At 35.6% G+C, this 22223-nt stretch overlaps 1 protein-coding gene across 3 annotated transcripts in view; it reads right to left on the bottom strand.

Annotated features, from left to right (window-relative positions):
* LOC138700368 (transient receptor potential channel pyrexia-like) overlaps positions 1-22223 on the bottom strand; it is a 91633-nt gene that overhangs the window by 11297 nt on the left and 58113 nt on the right. Inside the window, exon 1 of one of the 3 annotated variants that reach the window (XR_011332337.1) lies at positions 2800-2859. The exons of 1 other annotated variant lie outside the window; for it this stretch is intronic. The gene's annotated coding sequence lies outside the window, so the exon portion shown is untranslated. Of the gene's footprint in view, positions 1-2477; positions 2578-2799; positions 2860-22223 lie in introns of those variants that run through there. One more of the 3 variants, XR_011332338.1, reaches the window with a different exon arrangement.

Raw genomic sequence — 22223 nt, 5'->3', positions numbered from 1 at the left:
GATGCATAGGTATGATCAGTGATTTTTATTAATTCTTGTTCTTGAATGCCAATGCGAGTCATATTTGAAACTGCTGTGCATCGACTGGAGTGGTTTGTAATTTTATATATATTTTTGACGTCTAGACCAGCGCAGTTTCAAATGTTGGCAAACAAAGAAACAAATGCAAGGGACGCGATAAAATTAAACAAATGCTAGGGACGCAATAAAATTATGCGATAAGCAGCCATGATTGGTTGAAATACGTCCTTTCGTACCGTTATATTGGTCAAAAGTGGTATGACGTAGTAAGAGTGTAATAGTCAAAGGAATTTGTTAGAAACCAAAGTGTAACAGATTTATTTCTCTTCGTGAATTCACCCTTCTCTCGTCTTTTCAGCACAGTTACGTCAAAAATACAATTTCAGTTAAAATAAGTAAAAATACTTAAAACACTTTTCCTCTATAGCCTAATATTTATCTTTGGGGTGAAAAGCAATAACCCGAAACTGAATCCTGTTATATGTTGTGATAACTAAACTTATACATTATTTCGACGATTACAGAAGAACTTTCCCACTGCTGCTTAACCCAGACAAAAGATACAATACATTTTATGTAAACGGGCGCACCATTCGCCGAAAGACTATAGCGTCGGTTTCTATGCTGGTAAACCGAGTTCGAATCCCGGATGGTGCAACAAAAATTGTGGTGTACAAAGATGGGGTTTGGAGCTAGGTTTCCTCAAGGTATTCCCATACTCTTCTTGAAAACAACTAATGCTTGCTACATTCTGATATTCACTTTCTGTGAAAAAAATTTAATATATCTTCAGCTTACAAGCAAAACACATTAAGAAAAAATATTACATCTGATGTACTGTACCTTTTGTTTGTATTTCTAAATTGTTCCCATAACGAAGCTGTCACGACCAAAAGTGTATATGACAAAATATGTTTGTTTTGGTGTATAGAATACTCTGCAATACTTTATAGTACATAATTACCTTTCATCCTGTATAACATATCACAAAGTTCTTATATTTTGACTCCAATTCTTGTTTTTGAGCAATACTGAATTCAAATCGTATACACCTGTACACGCTATGTATTATTATAAGAAAACGTGATCAAACGAAATCTCCTCGTTTGTTAACTACGCTTGACAAAACTATTTGAATAGGGGAAGGTTGCCTATATTGGACCAGTTTTTTGTTTATTAATCCCATGTCTTTAATAATGATTAAATTAAATCAAAATATGTTCTAGTACATTCTACTTTCTATGTACTTTCATCCTATAGTGTTATATTTTAAATTACACAATTCCTAATAAATATAAAAAGGTAAAACCAAAATCATGGAAACGGTCCAAATTGGGAAACCGGTTGCCTAATTTGGACTCATAGTGTCCCAATTTGGACCTCGCAAAAATACATTACTAATAGTAAACAAATACGTAGAAGAAGGGTATTTATTATAAATATCTTTAATTCACCAAATTTTACGTTAAAAATGTATCAGATATTAACATTTGGTGAAAGAAGTTACACAATTTTCTGAACTTTGATGAAAAAATTAAAGAAAAACAAGATAAATTAATTACAGAAACACTATTGCATTCAAGCTGATTGTTACACTCAGAATATTTCTCTTTGAACTGAATTAGTTTTATATTAGTTGCTTGTCTCGGTTACATAGCCTAATTCAAAATTAGAGGAAGACTCATAGAAAAAAAAAATGCAAAAATGTTACATAGAATTGGAAAGTCCCTGTTTGGCTAGGAAACTCCTGTGAATAAGGAAACGTAGACATAAAAAATAAAAAGCTGACATGATTTCCTCTTGCGTTTGAAAGTTACCAGTGGCAGTATAAAGAACCCCGCCGCATTGACAACACAGACTACTGTGGTGTTTACACCTCTTTCACCACTTACGGCTCCAACTTGGTGTTTCTCTTTCTGAGCTATAACTTTCTGTTGCCTCTTTTGCACCGTTGTATATCCAGATTCGTCAACGTTGAACACAGTATTTGCTGTGATACCATTCTCATCGACAGTTTTTTTTTCAGCAGGTCGGAAAACTGGATAACACTGTCCCTATGGCACTCCATGTACACGAGCACGCTCGTTGAGTCCATAGTCACCATTTCTTCATGCTGCTACCGCCATCTTCAAAGTATCATTTCATTTCTGGAAGATTCCCCTTTTTGATATCTTGGAAACATAAAGACACAGAATCCCCCAATGTACTACTTTTTCTTAACGTTGACCATAATATAATGCTTTATATTCATGTTGAAAAAAAAATACTAACAGTTTTCTAAATTGGACCAGTCCAATCCAGGCAACGCGCAGAGGTCCAACCTAGGCAACTTGTTCACTTATGCAAACAGACGACACTAAACAAACACATGAAATTAAAAACTAGTTTTAAAACACGCAAATAGTAGCTAATATAAAATACTTGTAACGTATAGCATAGAAATTGTTATCACTTACTCCTACTGTATACAGAAGCTTAAGATCCGTAGCGTAAAAATTGTAAGCGAAAACGCCAAAACACATTAACGGCAATCCTATTCGCTAAGACGGCTGCAGCTCACTGAACTTCAAGATGAGAACCTTAGGCAGCGTCAGCAAGCAGTGGTGCCAACTGAAATGTTTGAAATACTTCTATATATGGAAATAGAACTAGGGTCCAATTTAGCCAACGGTCCAAATTCGGCAACTCTCCCCTGTAATTATATATTTCAAGCTATCACCTGAATAGCACCTGAAGTGAACATGTCTCTTTTGTAAGTTTAATAATAATTAAACATACCTTTAAGTGACATGTAGCACGCTGAAAAAAAACCTCTGTGCAAATTTCTCTGCAGGTAGTGACACTTTGACACTTAACGCGAAGATTTCTTCGATTACTTGTAGTTCCAACTCCAAGGTCAAGATAATTTTGTTTATTTTGTGTTATCTATTTATTATGCCAGAATCTGAAACCTACATCAATTTCTCCTCACCCATTGAACTTGTCTTAAATAACGCGTGAGCTCATTGTCGTACCTTGTAAACCACCCATGCTTTCCAAACATGCAGTAACAATGAAACAGTTTTACGAAAATTTGGGATAAAAAGTTAACACGTAACTTTGATGCTATATGTAGGACTACTGTAAATACTGTCATAGAATTAAATGCTATAACATAGAGATACATGTAGACCTATATATAAAATATTTTGTTCTATATTGTCTTAAGTGTAACTATCTTTATTTTGGGTTTAAGAATTCTCGTCACCGGAAGTATCGTCATTTTACTATTTCGTCACCGGACTTGTGGTCACCGATTAAATTTTCGTTACTGGACTTGTCGTCAGCGATTACGTTTTCGTCACCAGCCACAATAATCTTTACTATTATTTTAAGCGTAATAGAATTGTTAGGTTGTTTCCAAAGTTACGCAGTTAAATTTTTGGTTTAAAATTGAATGACTTATTTATTTTTGGCTGCAGCTAAATTATTTTAATGATGGAGCACATTCATGGAGAATTTCGATTCACAAGATGCATTAGGGGCCATGAGATACCAATAGATTAGGAGAACATTCCCCTCCGCGTAAAAAAAACGAAGAACGAGGATTTAGATAAAAGGATTTATTGTATTATTGAGCGATACCCAGCTTACAAACAAGGAGGAGACGTGCTGGCTTACCTAAGAGCCATCGGACATAATCTAATTTGCAAATAATGTTGTTTGTCAGATAAGTAAGATATTAGTATACCATCAATAATGTCTTAATGTTCAATACTATGACTTATCATGTTATAAGTAGCCTATTGACTTGTTTACACATAATTTTTATAAAACAAAATAATATGAATGTTTTCGCCTACTGCGGCATCATCAGATATGATTTGTACAGACAGACAGACAGACAGACAGAGACAGATAGATAGATAGATAGATAGATAGATAGATAGATAGATAGATAGATAGATAGATAGATAGATAGATAGATAGATAGATAGATAGATAGATAGATAGATAGATAGATAGATAGATAGATAGATAGATAGATAGATAGATAGATAGATAGATAGATAGATAGATAGATAGATAGATAGATAGATAGATAGATAGATAGATAGATAGATAGATAGATAGATAGATAGATAGATAGATAGATAGATAGATAGATAGATAGATAGATAGATAGATAGATAGATAGATAGATAGATAGATAGATAGATAGATAGATAGATAGATAGATAGATAGATAGATAGATAGATAGATAGATAGATAGATAGATAGATAGATAGATAGATAGATAGATAGATAGATAGATAGATAGATAGATAGATAGATAGATAGATAGATAGATAGATAGATAGATAGATAGATAGATAGATAGATAGATAGATAGATAGATAGATAGATAGATAGATAGATAGATAGATAGATAGATAGATAGATAGATAGATAGATAGATAGATAGATAGATAGATAGATAGATAGATAGATAGATAGATAGATAGATAGATAGATAGATAGATAGATAGATAGATAGATAGATAGATAGATAGATAGATAGATAGATAGATAGATAGATAGATAGATAGATAGATAGATAGATAGATAGATAGATAGATAGATAGATAGATAGATAGATAGATAGATATTCATGCTGGAGGCATTAAAAATGTATAGCAACGTCAAAACAAAATATACTACTAATTGATATTACATTATTCCTCAAGGTCATAGAGAAGATTTACCTTCAATTTAGTCTTGAACGATTTTTTAATATTTGAAAAGAAGACTCCTTTATATATGAAGATAATCTATTATAAACTCTTATTGCAACTGTATCAAAACTGTTTTGAGTGATACTAAATTATACTACTATGTCAAACTAGGTTATGTGATAGAATTATCATAATAATCAATTGTATAACAAGTCAATGGGTCACGAATTTTATGTATGCTATATTACGTGATATAATTGTAATATATGTTGAACAATCTAATTGAATTGTAATTCTAAGAATTTACACTGTTTAAAATGTATTTATACATAAAGTTCCTGATACAAAGTATGTTTCATGCATCAATTGATTATAATTGAGGGGCTTAGAACAAAAAGCAGGTAAGTGACATTGAAAAAAATAAGGTAAGTGCGTGTTGAGATAGCCCAAAAGGATGTTTCTTTGGGATAAAATCGGGTAAGAGATCACACTGTGCAGTGCTGCTATATGGGCATCATTTCACCAAACTAGTGTATAATATTTCATTGCATGTAGAACTTTAACTGCAATTTCCTCAAAACTAGGTTTCTGTCACTTACCTGCTTTTTGTTCTAAGCCGCTCAATTCTAAGTTAAGCTATTGTAAAAGTTGTAAAAACATCGACATTGGTGTATGATGGTGTTGTATATACTGTAGGAGTAAACAGTCTAAAAATACATATGTATGTTGTGTTATCACATCATTAAATGTATTGAAGTGGTGGGCGACTAATTTGTTGTGAAGAGAATGTGCTTCTTCATACGTTATCTTGTATCTTTCGTTCATAAAAAGCGTGTTAACACGTTGTTACTTATTACTTGTGGCTTTTAAGGTTCAATGCCACCCTCGCATAAGCACGCCATCGGTTCCTATCCTGAGCAAGATTAATCCAGTGTCTACAATCATAGGTTGTTACATCTGTAAATTGTATATGTTCTAATTATGCTCTAGTAAACTATTTATTTAAGGTTCAAAGATATTAATAATAATCTAAATAATAATAATAAACTAAATCTACAGTTCAAGAAAACAAACCTGAGACAAACATATGAAACGAAATAGGGACAATTTTTGATTCAAAATTATCTTGGAGAAATCATATTGAAGCAGTAGTAAACAAATCAACAAAAAGACTTCCAATTTTAAAGAGATTAGCTGGAGCAAAGTGGGATAGTAATCGGCAGACTTTGAACATCATGTACAAAACATTCATCAAGCCAATACTTCTCTACAATGCGGAGGTATTAATTACAGCAAATAATTTCAACCTGAATCGACTAGAAGCATGCCAAAATCAGGCCCTGCGACTAATAACTGGTGCAGCAAAATCAACCCCAGTCACGGCAATGCAAGCCCTAACCCAGAACCCTCCAATATATCTCACTCTAGAGGAGCAGGCACTAACACACCATGAAAAAATGCTACGGCTAACAACAACAAAATGGGAAAAAAAGACTGTTACAACCAACCAAGTTGAAAACACAAACAAGTTTCCTGTCCAAATTCACGGAAGTAAAAACAGAATTGAATCTCCCTAAATCTAAAGAAAACATTTTCAGCAGAGAAAACCCTCTAACCTTCGAACCAATTAACATTCAACTAGATTTAGAAGAACCAGTTACAAAATCTGAAACTTCCAAACCTGTACTAAAAGCACTGGCATTAGAAGCTGTGAACAATAGATACCCACCAGAAGAATGGTTACATATCTACACAGATGGGTCTACAACTCAGGATAACAACTCAGGATCAGGAATTACTTGGGCATTATTCTCATTTTATCAACCAGCAGGACATCACACAACAAATTTTGATGCGGAAATAATGGCTATTCAGATCTCTCTCCAACACCTACTGTACAGAATAGATAAATTTCAAAATGCTGTCATTCTCTCTGATTCTAAAGCAGCATTATATGCAATAAATTCATATAAAATGATGTCAATCCAAATTAAAGAATGTCACAAAATGATCCAACAACTTCAAACACTACAGAAAACAATTCAATTGCAATGGATACCTGCACATTGCGGAATTGCTGGAAATGAAACTGCTGACTTTCTTGCCAAAAAAGGATCCAATTTAATTCAGAATACAAATACAAGCCTACCTTTTACATCCATCAAAAGACTAATTAAAAATAAATATAAAATCAAGCTAAACCAAGCACTGTGTACCAAAGCCAAAGATAAAAAAAATGGAGCATTTTAATAAAAAAAAAACAGAAATTATTCCAGAAATCCCAAGTAAATCTGCAGTAGCAAAATTCAGACTGCTTACAGAACACGATTATTTGGCTAAACACTTGAATAAAATAGGAATTTACACAAATCCAAATTGCCTTCTATGCAACAAAGAAGAAGAAATTACTAAAGACCATCTACAAACCTGTGAAGTTCTACCTGATGGATACACTACAGAGAAATATTGGAGAGCAAGAACGCTAATGGCTTCGTTGCCAAAGCCCGGCATTAGATAACAACAACATAATAATCTAAAACACGAAGGCCGATATTCATAGTCGAGATACTTATATAGCCTATAAGGCGAACTTATATCTCGTCTCAATTGCAGATTTCGGTCCAAATAAGTCGTGATTATTTTATAAGCTTTACTTTACAAAGTCTGACTTCATGAAGTTGAACTTATTGCAATTCATAGAGACTCAAGTGCGACTTATGTTATGAAATAAGTTAAACTTTATCAAGTCAAGGGAACCCCTGACTTATGTCAGTTTTAACCTAAAAATTAATAACGTTTATAAAGAACTGGCCAAGGAAGTTTTTGAAATGCAGGGAATTTGCGCCCAAAAGCGTTACTTGCGAAACATCATGGATTGCTTTGAATTTTATAATGATCTTGAATTCAAAAGGAGGTTTCGTTTTTGCATAAGGTTTTGGAATCAATACTTCCGAAAGTGGAAAGAACTCTTGCAAAACCGAGATAGCGAGATTTCCCAGTTCTTCTAGATTACTACTTCTTGTTCGCTTGTGATTTTATGCCACGGAAAATTTTGAAATAAGTTTAATGTTCTTAAAATATAGCCATAACTGTAGTCTATAAATATATGAGGTATTTGTCGGCCTAGGTAGCGTAGTTGGAATAGCGCTGGCCTTCTGTGCTCGAGGTTGCGGGTTCGATCCCGGCCTAAGTCGATGGCATTTAAGTGTGTTTAAATGCGACAGGCTCATGTCAGTAGTTTTACTGGCATGTAAAAGAACTCCTGCGGGACAAAATTCCGGCACACCAGCGACTCTGCAGTTGTGAGCGTCGTTAAATAAACCATAATTTAATTTATATGAGGTATTCAATATATCGGTAAGGTTAGGTTTCTTTAATATACATGAAATTTCAGAATTTTTGTAAGATTAAACACCCTTATCCAGTCAATTTAAATTAAATTATTATGTGTTAATAAAATGAATTTAAAACAAAGCCTTCTTGCTGTCATACTTACTTACAATGTAACAGTTGAGGAACACTAGAGCATAATATACTGCAGTATAGACCATTCGTATCTCGTGAAACCAAACGCATGCATGCGCCGTAGCTTAAATTAAGAAACTTATGATGGGGGTAAGTGAGCTAACTAGCTGCAAGTGGAAGCATAGTGTGGGAAGGAAGTTTCCCAGTCCAAATTTTTCTTCCCTTGCAGGTAGGTTTCACGAGGTAACGAATGGTTTAATTATACATTTTATGTCACAATACACACAACCCTACGCTTTAAAAGCAACAAAACAACATGGCCGAAAATAGGGGCTCTGATTGATCGATCGTGGAGTCAACTACACTTTTTATATTGGACTTCAAAGGGTGATTTTGCTACTGAAGTTAAAGCAGATAAAGTGTAGTTCGCTTCCAAAAGAGCAGTTTATCATCTTCCCTGTTAAATTCTGCACAGAAAAATATCTTAATCATATTTTTCATAATTTTGGAGAAAGTGCAGTTCGATTGTAGATGATTCACTTTAAAGAATAACTCAAAAGACACTAAGCGTCTGATGCGTCTAAAACCTTTTTCTAACGGTACATTTGAATCTTCTTCAGCACATAGGCAAAACAAAAAGGCCATCGATAAATATATAATAGGATGCGAAACTTACTAAGTTTCCCGTAACACATGCTAGAGGCGCTAATGTAGATATTGATCTTGCTGCCACCTTTTGGGCTGTGGAGAACTTATTACATCTAGCAGCGCAACAAGTAGCGAAAATGAAAACTAAGGAGGAAGTATGGAAGACAACCATACGAGCCCCACGTATGACAACCAACGAGTTAGAAAGAGAAGGATATAGAGTGGTCATTGCGCCGCCATGTTTGAAGAAAATTGAACGACCGTCGGTAATGAACTTATGCGCCCAAAACAAAGTGGGCGTGGTGATAACTGACATTAGAATCGTCAGCTGTCTTAATTCCGTTTGCATAAATCAGTTAAACTGAAGTGGAAAAACCTAGTATTTCGTCAAATACGTGCTAGGAACTTAATCTAAACTTATGTACGCTAAATTTAAAACACTTGAGCTATTCCTAGAAGTAATGCTTAAAAGAATAACCTAAGCAAAATTGTCATGTAGTGACAAGAAGTCCTAGGAAATATACCGAAGAAAAGTTAATATTCCTAGGTTCTTTTAAATGCGACCTGCAAGATTGCCTATAAAATGAACGAGTATGATTCGGATGATTTTATTAAATTGTTTTCCCAGTCTCTACACGTTGCAAAACTATTTACTATACCATAAGATATAGAATGAAAGTAGGCCCTATCTGTAGTAAACAACCTTTACCTCCAAGCTTGTAACGTGGGTGAAACATGACAAAACACGCTTTCAGTTTTTTTGTTGCAGTAAAGTATAATTATTATCGAAATGTGAACGTGAGGCCAACAGCCGGCTGGTCTGTCTGAGCCTTTCAAGGGCTGTGGCACCACAGATAATTATTAGTGTATAATTGAGCACCCACGTACAATAATGGGGTAAGTAGTTACGAAATATATTCATACTTACCCCATTATTGCACGTGGGTGCTCAATTATGTTCTTTCATGTCCTTCCAGTCAAAATACTAACAACAATACGACCTACCCCAGAGTTTTGCGTTATTTTGGATGCGAGTGTCGAAATACAATTTTAATATTTGATTGCTATTACTAGGTTTGAAACGGAATTGTAGCAGTTTTATCCGTATTTAGTTTAACTTTATTACTAGTGAACCATTTATTTGATTAATCGTTTGTCTTCGAAATAGGCCTACTTCTTATAAGCTACAGCTCATCGTCTTCTTGTATAAGCAGTAAGGACAGAAGGAGCAGAAATAAAGGATGCCGGTGTCAAAATAGAGTTTTAATATTGTATTGCTATTTGTTTTTCACTGGGTCTGAAACGGAATTGTATTGGTTTTATCCGTATTTAGTTTAAGTACATTACCAGTGAACCATTTATTTTGTTTATGCCGGGCGTTGTTACACACTTATGCATGAAAAAAATGCTGCTAATTAACAAAACTATGGACTTAACTTCATAAAATTCACATGAAATATGATATATCAGTTGTCTTTTTCCTTTCGACATTGCAGTTATATGCAGCACACACAACAGGCATGTTTTTTCTTCGTTTTCTTGTGCTTCTTACCTCCGTTATACAACATTGTAAGCAGACGAATTTTTACAAAGGTGGGCGCTTAGCTCAGATCTGCCGTGTTTCGCGGTGGCACCGCAAAGAGCGCTGTACAGGACAACATGGCCACTCTATAGTCTTCTCTTTCTAACTCGTTGATGACAACGAACCAGGAGACGGGCCGCCAACAACAAGGAGCACCAACTGAAACAACACCCACCACCCTCACCCAAAGAAACACCCGAGACCAAGAGTCAAGCTCAGCATTCACAGACGACTCTCATAAGACAACAACGCAGAACACTGAAAACAATCACAGAAGAGACAAGGCAGAAGACTCTCAAACTACAACAGCAACAGAGAGAAAAGAAAATACCGAAAACGAGCTTAGAGAAACAGGACCGGACTTCAACGAATCGGAAAGTGGGGAACCATTTACAGAAGTCATTAGGAAAAGGAGGCAACACAGACCAAGAATTATTGGAACCATGACGGAAAGCTCCGACCTGAAGGCGGGAAATCGCAGAGCATGGATATATGTATACTGTTTTCGCTGTAAGAAAAATCCTAATTAAACACAAGCACGTGGCTGTCATACCCGTGATTGGCTCACAGTCGAAACACTCACATGACGCAGGAGAATATAGTCCGTATTTGGAAACTATCATCTTGTATTATTTGAAAATAAAAAATTGAATTCTAGTTGTTAAATACAATGAAACATATAACTTCACTCATATGTAAAACGATATGTAAAAGAAAAGCTACTTTTATATTTTGTTATGTACTATGAACGCGGATGAATACAAACAGTAATACCGAGGTAGTCTGTTCTTGTAACAAGCTGGCGTCACTTGAGCTTGTCGTTCACGTTAGCACGTGGTACTGAAGTATGGCTTCTGCATCCTCGGTGTGTGTGGTTATTAATCCTAAGAGTGGAAACCCTCTCAAAAGCGGAGAAAAACAAATAGTCTTAAATGTATATAATATGTTATGTGAATTTTAATTAGAGTAATTATAAAGTAAATGTTTCCTAAACAAATGAATGCATAGTAGTGAGGTTAGGCCTACTTGACGAGTAACGGGAAATGTTTAACATGAAACAGAATACGATGAAAGAGTAATGGAACGGAGAAAAATTCTCTCCGGCGCCGGGATTTGAACCCGGGTTTTCAGCTCTACGTGCTGATGCTTTATCCAGTAAGCCACACCGGATACAACCCCGGCGTCGGACAGAATTGTCTCTGATTGAGTTCCAACTCTTGGGTTCCCTCTAGTGGCCGCCCTCTGCACTACGTCATAGATGTCTATGAACATAGGACCGAAGTCCACACATGTGCTGAGGTGCACTCGTTATGAGTGACTAGTTGGCCGGGATCCGACGGAATAAGCGCCGTCTTAAATCACTTCGTGACATCTATGACGTAGTGCAGAGGGCGGCCACTAGAGGGAACCCAAGAGTTGGAACTCAATCAGAGACAATTCTGTCCGACGCCGGGGTTGTATCCGGTGTGGCTTACTGGATAAAGCATCAGCACGTAGAGCTGAAAACCCGGGTTCAAATCCCGGCGCCGGAGAGAATTTTTCTCCGTTCCATTACTCTTTCATCGTATGATGAAGCAGAATATCTGCATGGAAATATCATATGTACTTCGGTACATTGAAATAATATATGAAACAGAATGTACAACAGTAGGCGGGAACACGTACTGAGAATCTATGGCACCAAACAGCGGCCAATGAAGCCTCACTTCAGTCACGTGCTGTTGTTTATATTAGGATTTTTCTTACAGCGAAAAGATTATAGGAAAGCTACATGAAACAGCCACTACGGAAAAACTAAAAGCACACCTGCATAAGAAGGGAATCACCGGAGAGATTGAATGCGAAGAACTGAACACTCTCGGACACCTAAAAGCATTTAAAATAGGCATCCCTTTCGAATCTCTAGACGAAGCCAACAAAGCAGAATTCTGGCCTTCCGGAGTCCTAGTAAGGCAATATATTTTTCGACGAAAAAGGCAACAAGGAGCAACACTCTGACAAGAAAACGAGGGACATACTTCTACGGAATGTAGAAGGCCTTGAAAGAGTCAAAAGAAACATGCCAATAGAGATGTTGAACCAAGACGTGTTACTACTAACCGAAACGTTCACAACAAAAGAGAGCGACATGCAGGGCTACTACGGAACCCACGTCCTAGCTACACGCGGTGAAGCAGTGGTGGCATATCGTGCTACGTTAAGCCAGCCCTAACACCAGTACAAATAATAATAAGATCTCCAAAGCTCCTAGCAGTGAAAACGAAAATATTCACAATAATCGCCGGATACATCCAACCAGACCTCTCCGCAGAGATGGTGACCGAGAGCATAAGTGAAGCACTTGCAAGAACAGACAATGAGGCAATATTGATAGCAGGAGATTTCAACTGCCGCACAGGCGTCCCCTGTGCTAAAGCGAACTTGCTGCTGGAATTTCAGCATGAAGAAGGTTTCAAGATGATACAGTAGCGTGCAAATCAATCCGAACAACGTAATTACTTATGCAAAAACACTCAAACGGGATAAAAAAAAAAAGGATTTAAGACATACCTCAGTAATCTATGTGGCCTCCCTTGTCCTTAATAACAGCTCTGAGACGATTTGGCATGGATTCCACTAATTTCCCACAAATATTGTTCATTTCTTCATCGCGAAACCATACACCAATGAGGGCAGAAATCATCTTCTCCTTTGTAGAACAATCCATTTTTTGCATTCTTCCTCTGCAAATTGACCACAAGTTCTCAATGGAGTTGATGTCGGGTGAGTTGCCTGGCCAGGGGAGTACCTGAATATTCTTCTTGTTGAAGAATTCTGTAGTTTTTCGAGACGTATGGCATGGTGCCAGGTCTTGTTGGAACACACCTCTGCCATCCGGAAATGATTTTTGCAGCTGGGGTACGATTCTGGTTTCCAATAAGTGAATATATTTGTCAGAATTCATCATTCCTTTGATAGGTATTAATGCTCCAGGCCCTTCATGTGTAAAACAACCCCAAATCATTACTTTAGGGGGGTATTTGGGAGCTTGTTGGAGATGAGCTGCTGTTACTTTTTCGGATCCTTTCCGTACGTAAGAAACACGGTGGCCGTGGACCTCAAAATGAGACTCATCGGAAAGAAGTACATTCTTCCAGTCATTCACTGTCCAGTGTTGATGTAATTTGGCCCACATTAAGCGTTTTTTGCACATAACATGGGTTAGCAGTTGCTTCTTAATAGGTTTACGAGCCCTTCGTCCAGCTTCCAAAAGCCTACGCCGCACTGTTGTGACGTGAATATTCGCCCCAGTGGTAGCCATTAACTCGCGGGTTAAGTCGACATCAGTTAGTCTAGGATTTAATTAACTTTTCCTGACAATTAAACGATCATCTGCAGGTGAAGTCTTCCTTTTCCGGCCACAGTTTCCTTTTTTCAGGAGTGTGATGGATCCACTCTCCCTGTATCGTTTTACGATTGAATTAACAGTAGCCAAACCGATGTGACATTCTGCAGCAATTTGCCTCTGTGTCATAGAAGAATGCTCTGCTAATGTTATAATTTTAGACCGATTTCGTGGAGTTGTATCCATTTGTGAAGACGACAGAATGTACACAGGATTGCAGTATTAAGTCTGCAACCCAACTGAAATGCTTATAAGTACCAAACGACAGGCAAAATGTCACATACTATAAAAAAATAACTACAGACCTTCAACAATGGAATTACACGTACTACAGGTGTCAATTAAAGCGGTATGAGCAGCTGTGAGGCCAAAAATGACAGAAAATGTAAAAATATGTCGTGTTCGGATTAATTTGCACGCTACTGTAAATGACCCAGACAACCCTACCTACATATGCCACAATGGTAAAAGCACGATCGACCTAGTCTTCGTCAACTCCAAGGCAAAAGCGAAGTTCAAGGAGTTAATATCAAACACAACAGCCAACCCTTTCAGAAAACACCTTCCTGTTCTTACTACTATAGAGATTGGGAAAAGCAATGAAAGCAAACGCCAGCCACCAAGAAGAAATATACGAAGGCACTTGGACAAATCCAAGCTCGAAATGGAAGCCCCAGAGCTGGAGGAAATAAAGAAGAACATATTGGACGGAAATATTGAGGCGGCAGCCAGTCGCCTGGAATGCCTCCTAAAATTGGCCCAGATTCAAAACACTTCCCGAGAAAGAAAGTCAGGTAGTGTAAAAGACATGCACCGAGTAAAACATACAGGAACAACACTGAACATAGAAAGATATACTCAAGCAAGACGGAAATACAAAAAGCTTCTAAAAGAGAAACAGAACAAATATATAGAACAAGAGGGGCAAATGATCGTTGAGAAGGCTGTAGCGAACCCATTCACTGCACTACGACCAAGGAGGCCGAAATTCAAGCAATGCATAATAATAGAAGAATGGGAGACACATTTCAAGAATATCCTAAACAAAGAAAACGGGGACAAGGCGTACAACGTGGGAGAAGTGGCGATGCAGAACTTCAAAGCTTTCTCAAAAGAAGAATACAATACAAAAATTGAAACCGAAGAAAGCAGCGGGCCCGGACTCCATACCAAATGAACAACTGAAAGACTCGGCGCAAATACTAGCGGATATATGGACCAGCCTCTTCAATAAATGTATAGAAACAAACAGTATCCCCACGAGATGGAGATGCTCGACCGTCAAAGTCATCTACAAAGGGAAATGGGACACAGAAGCCCCGGACTCATACAGAGGCATGGCACTAGAAAATACAATTTTCAAGCTCTTTACAACGATGCTCACGGACCGACTCAATGAAGAAGCTGATAACCTCAACCTCATCCCGGAAGAACAGTTCGGTTTCCGGAAAGGCAGATCGACACTACAAGCTGTTGCGAACCTCAATGCGGACATCCAGAATGAACTAAGACACCCCAAGGGACAACTATATGCAGTCTTCATCGACTATAGCAAGGCCCTCGATTTAATAGATCGGAAGATTGTAAAAGACAAAATGGCAGAAATGATAGGGCCAAACAACTACCTCACGAGAATAATCACAAACATACTAGAATACAACAGAATCACAATAGATAACAATATAGAAATATCAGCCCCTATCACACAGACGAACGGCTTCCTCCAAGGAGACCCTCTTAGCCCCGAGCTCTTCAACCTTGCAACAGCGGATGTAATAAGAAACACCATAAGCCACAACAACTCCACCAGAATTTATATATATATATATATATGCAGATGATATGGTATTAGCCTCCGGCAAGCCAGAAGACGTACAGGAATGCCTACATAATCTACAAAAGTGGGCCGAGATAAATGGACTCCTCATCAACAAAGAAAAAAGCGCGCAGATGATATTAAGAAAAGGTGGCCCAGTATCAGAGAAAGACATAATGCAGATTGGAGACGGGAGGTTACAAGTCGTTAACTCGTACAAGTACCTTGGGGTGACTTTCCAAACTTCTGGAACAACGTTCAACATGCACGTCAAACAAAAGGCGATCTCGGCAATTAGAGCAATGAATGACGTAAACTACATACAGTCACTCACCCTTGACACGGTGATGAAAATATTTAAGGCAAAAATAGTCCCCATACTGACGTATGGAATACATATAATATGGGAGCGCCTGAAAAAGAGAGACCTCAAAATCTGGGAGAACGTCAAGGCAACCTACTTAAAGAAGGTGCTCGGTGTGTCGAAATACACACCATCCAGACTCACCAGGGAATCCTACCTGATTGAAGACATACGACACTCGCTGCTGCTGCCAACTACGGAGGCCTACGAGAATCTACTGATCGAGATCCTGCAGAAGAGGAGGGAAGTAGAAGAGGAATTTTACACCACCAGTGCCATCACCGAAAGAAGCTGGGAAGGAGCAAATCAGCAAATGAGGAACGTTGTTACCAGGCTGGCGGTACACGGATTCCACCATAAAGTGTGCGCCATAGATAGGTTCCATGAAGTATCTGAAAATTGCATATGCAAACTGTGTGGTGAAAAATGTGGCAAATACCACGTTCTGAACTGCAAGAATGCCAAAACCGTGACTGAACTCAGCATAGACTAACTACTCTGCACACTTGTGCGCATTTCCTATTATTATTATTATTATTATTATTATTATTATTATTATTATTATTATTATTATTATTATTATTATTATTATTATTATTAAAATGAAAACTAATTACTCCATGCATTTAGCAGAGCATCTGGTGACGAAAATGTTAAACTATGGAGAAAGTATTCCCTCCTCCCCTCCCCTCATCGATATTCCAAACTAACCCAATCTATACTAATAATAAATCTGTAGCCGAAATTTTTCTGGTAATTTTCGATTTTCCAAAAATAATTGGTCCTACCTTATATAATTAACCACCGTGAAACCGAAAATCGCTTTTTTGAAATTTTTGTTTGTATGTCTGTCTGTATGTTTGTGACCTTTTCACGCGATAATGGCTGAACGGATTTCGATGAAAATTGGAATATGAATTAAGTTCGTTGTAACTTAGATTTTAGGCTATATGGCATTCAAAATATTTTATTTAAAAGGGGGGTTATAAGGAGGCCAGAATTAAATAAATCGAAATATCTCGCTTATTATTGATTTTTGTGAAACATGTTACATAATAAAAGTTTCTTTAAAAATAATTTGCGATAAGTTTTATTCCTTGAAAAAATTTGATAGGACTGATAGTTAATGAGATTAATGAGTTTTAAAATTAAAATAACTGCCATCTAAGGCCGTGTAATGAATTAAAAAACAAATGACTTCGTCTATAAGGGGCCTTGGACAGCAACAATCGAAAACTATGAAAGATAGCCTACAGAGAATGTTTCTGTGTTTGTATGAAGTAATATCAGAAGCTAAATTAACCGATTTGTATAATTAATTATTATTTCACCATTGGAAAGTGTAGTTTCTCTAGATGGACATAATGCTATACTGTTATTACAGTAACTTCTGATATAATATAATATAATATAATATAATATAATATAATATAATATAATATAATATAATATAATATAATATAATATAATATAGTATAATATAATATAATATAGTATAATATAATATAATATAATATAATATAATATAATATAATATAATATAATATAATATAATATAATATAATATAATATAATATAATATAATATGATATGATATAATATAATATAATATAATATAATATAATATATGTAATATTATATAATATAATTTAAGTTATTTGAAGGTTCAGAACCATAGTGGGCTAAGCGCCATTTACTGAATATGTAGAAAACAAGGGTTAAAATTAAGTTATTAGCATAATTCAATGGAAACCTATAACAAGTAAAATAAAATATAGGCCTACACATTAAATCTAAATGATAGCAATCTTCATTAAACTATGGTTGCATGTAATAAAAATTAAGAAACGTGTTAAAGGAATTGTCATTGCACCAAATGAGTGTCTCTGGACCAAATTGATCGCATTTTAATTATTTGGATCCAATTTAAATTAAGTAATATATTAAACGATTTATCCTTCTATCAAACACGAATGTTCCCTGGATCAAATGTCCTATTTTAATTATGTAATTACTTTATATTTATTTCTAACGGGTGCAGAGGAGCGCACGGGTACGGCTAGTTTAAAATAAAACATTTACATTTTTATTTCTCACAGCACCTTCCACTGAAAATTCTTACCGGAGCCAACAGGAAGATAAAAGAGACGATCTATTTTACACTACCAAATTAAAATATAAGCAGACAGAGACAAAAAATAAAGCACAAGGTTAGATAATTGGGATTGTATTCTTTGGGTATTTATTGTACAGCGCAATGGAAAAGTCTGCAAGAACTACTTAGATAGTTCAATTTATTATATTACTATTACTTTACAATACATTCAACAACACTATTTTTACAACGTCCATAAACATCACTGTTTATCATACACTGTTTATGTCCACACCTGTAGAGTAACGGTTAGCGCGTCTAGCCGCGAAACCAGGTGGCCCGCGTTCGATTTCCGGTCGGGGAAAGTTACCTGGTTGATGATTTTTCTGGGGTTTTCCCTCATCCCAATAAGAGCAAATACTGGGTAACTTTCGGTGTTGGACCCCGGACTCATTTCACCGGCATAATCACCTTCATCTCATTCAGACGATAAATAACCTAAGCTGTTGATAAAGCGTCGTAAAATAACCTACTAAAAAAATTCACTGCTTATACACACACGTAGTATCACTTTATGTCCACTTATTAGCAAGATTCTGACTGCTATCTTGTCTTCTCGAGATCTTTTTTTTTTTAATTAAAAGTACCAGGTCTCTTGGACACTTGCCTTTTACAAAAATATGATTTTATAAATTGAAATGTAAATAGGAAAACTGAAATGTAAATATCTCGAACGGATAAATAGAGAACTCTGGGTAATCTACCTAACACGTAGTTCTAATGTTTACCACCTACGCCGTCGGGCGCTGGTCATCTTATTTGAGACCCCTACCGTCATATTGTGCTGACCGCAGTTTCGCATTCTATTATATATATATATATATATATATATATATATATATATATATATATATCCATGAAATGGTGTGATTTCTTTTGTCATAAGATGCTCTTCTAAGGCAGTGGTCTAGGCGAGGAAATACCGTTAGGAGGGCAGAGGTGAACAGCTTGTTCATTGAATTGGACTACGACAGGCATTTTCGGAGTTAAGTAAAGGAAAATCCAGAAATAATTTAGTGATACTCGTAATTTGATGAAGGGATATATTATTTTGCTTTTCATTCTAACAAAATTTTCGTAATACCGGGTTTCGTGGAAATTAAATCATTAAACATTGCGGCTTAAGGAGACATGGACGGAGCTTATGAATTCGTTGAACTGTAAAATTCATGACAGCAGTGTTCCTTATTCCGACACTCGATATCAGTTATAGTTATTTTCTTGAACTATCCGAAATGACATAATCTAATCCGTTTGGGGGTACAATATTAAATCACTATAAAAATTATATCAGAAGTTATACAATAGTATACTACGATAAAAGGCTGGGAAGTGCTTTTTACAAAATCGGGAGAAAGTTTGAAGAACGAGAAGAGCGTGTTTTCCAATTTCGGAGAATTTGTAATTCACTTCACCCTAGATCATATATGCAATAGACATTCAATTCAGTTCAATTCAATTCAATTTATTTGGCCATTAGACATAGAGTTTTAGGCTTCGTCAGAATACATTGAAAAAAAGACATATAAATACATTTATAAAAACACTAATAACAGAAAGAGTAAAATTTAGGTGATACAATGAAAACATGAAATAATTTTAAACTTTTAAATTGTAGAAAACTAACTAAATTGCAATTAAAACTTATTTATTAAAATACAATGTCATACAAATTTGTGTTGAAAAACTCAGCAACAGAATAAAAGGGATTATTTAATAACCAACTGTAAAATCTAGTTTTGAAACTATTGATTGGTAATTTATAATATTGACTTGGGAGCTTATTATATAATTTCATCCCCATAATTAAAAAGTTTGTATTGCTCTTGTGCAATCTACAATATGGAATATTAATTTGTTCAGTATTTCTAATTTCATGATCATGTATATTGGCCATTAATGAGTAATTGTCGATATTTTGTCTAGTGTAAAGTACTAGATCATATATATACAGATTTATGATTGTTAAAATCCGTGATTGTCTGAAAAGTGGCCGACAATGTTCCAGATAATTTGATTTACATAAAATTCTAATGGCCTTCTTTTGTAAAATCAAGACGCTTCCAATTTTGGTTCCATTTCCCCAGAAAATTAGGGCATATCGAATTATCGACTGAAAGAAAGAAAAGTAGGCACATCTTAAATAATTTTGAGAAATGCAAGTAGATAATTTCTTTAGCAAATATAAAACTCTTGATAGCTTTGTGCATATGTACTCGATGTGCTTATCCCATGTTAAACTGGAGTCTATAAATAGTCCCAGAAATTTTATGTAGTTGAGTTTGTTGTCCTTATTTATTAGATAGTTTAGGCTGAAAGTTAAGTTGATGGGTTTTTCTTGATTAAGCAAGAAGCCATTAGATTCCAACCATAAAGTCATCTGTGATAGAGTGTAGTTGTTGAGAGCATGTAATTGATTTAGAGCAGAGGAAGAACATAGGAAAGTAGTGTCATCTGCATACATAATTGTTATTGCTTTAATGAATTCAGGAAGATCATTTATTGCTATTAAAAATAATAGGGGACCAATTATTGACCCTTGAGGAACCCCATAATGTGTAGTAGTGAGACTTGACCAATTTTCACCTATAGCAACTAATTGACTTCTCCCATGAAGATAAGTTCTAAAAATATTTAGTGTGTTCCCTCGAATACCATAAAATTCTAATTTTGATAAAATTAAATTATGATCAACACAATCGAAAGCTTTAGTGGGATCGCAGAATGTAGCATTAACTGGTGACCTATTTTGTTGATTTACTTTTCCTAAAGCCAAACTGGTTAGTATTAAAGAGATTTGAATTTTCAAAATAATCATAAATTTGATTGAAAAGTACATATTCAAATACCTTAGATAACGCAGAAATGATAGAGATTGGCCTGTAGCTACTTGGACTTGTTCTATTGCCTTTTTTATATATTGGGATTACTTTCGAAATTTTTAGTTGATCGGGAAATATGCCTTGTTGTAGACAAATATTGATCATATGTGTAAGAGGAATATATATGGAATTTTTAACTTTTTTTTTTAAATCATTTGACATATCATAAACGTCTTTTGAATTTGATTTTTTCAAGGTATTTATTGTATCCCATACCTGCTCGGTGGTGACATCTTTCCATTTAAAAGTACAGGAGATTTTGTCATTTCTGTTTAGTATATCCATTGGAGATAGTTCATCGCTATGTTAAAATCGTTTGCACTTTGAAGAGAGCAACCGCCAGGATCGCCACCCGTCCGCCGTAAACGAACAAGAGATGGCAGTACAGTCGCTAATGCAATTCAAATGGGAATTATGACGTGACTCCTTATGTAACAACTAGATGGCAGCGTAGTAAACCTGACAAAAGTTGTTAACTTCAAAACCTATAAGGCCGACCTATCTATCTATATATGACCTAGGACTTCACCAACATGTATTGTACAGTATTTTTTGCACGATAGCATATTTTGAAAAAATATATATTTTTTTAAATCTTAACATACATTACGTAAATTTGAACTGCTGACTCATGTTAGCAGTCTGGTCAAGATATAAACTTCAACATCAGATTCAATGTGAAGGAGTAAAAATGATTCAGGTACTTGTAATATTTCGTGTTCAATTGGAGTAATTGGAGTAATCTTAAGTGAAGTTTGAATTGTTTAAATAAAGTTCAGTACATTTCAACTCAGTGATTTGTTTCGCATAATGTTTATTGCATATGAATTTTACATGCATTGTAGGATTGTAGTATACATAGAAGGCAGTGGTTTTCATTAAAACTCTAGAGCAGTTATTTGTAATACTTCAACGTACATATCTATGTTGGCAACTCTGATTTCAGTAAAATCAACTTTCAATCGTGGTGGCCGTTTGCTACAACGACGAAAAAAAAAATCTATTGTGCAAAAAATTATTTTACTTTCAACAGGGTGTCAAAACAAACAAATATTGTATCAGTGTTTTGCAGACAAAGAAATGAATAACTGAATAAACAAACTGCCGTTTACTGCAAGTGAAATGTATGTTATGGCTTACAGAATTTGAAAGCGTAGCATCAGTTCAACGTCGCTTTCGCCATGAATACGATGTTCGGAGAGCTCCGAAT

The sequence above is a fragment of the Periplaneta americana genome, chromosome 5, assembly GCF_040183065.1.
Source record: "Periplaneta americana isolate PAMFEO1 chromosome 5, P.americana_PAMFEO1_priV1, whole genome shotgun sequence".
In the NCBI taxonomy this organism is placed as follows: Eukaryota; Metazoa; Arthropoda; class Insecta; order Blattodea; family Blattidae; genus Periplaneta; species Periplaneta americana.
This window is presented reverse-complemented; position numbering and strand designations above follow the sequence as displayed.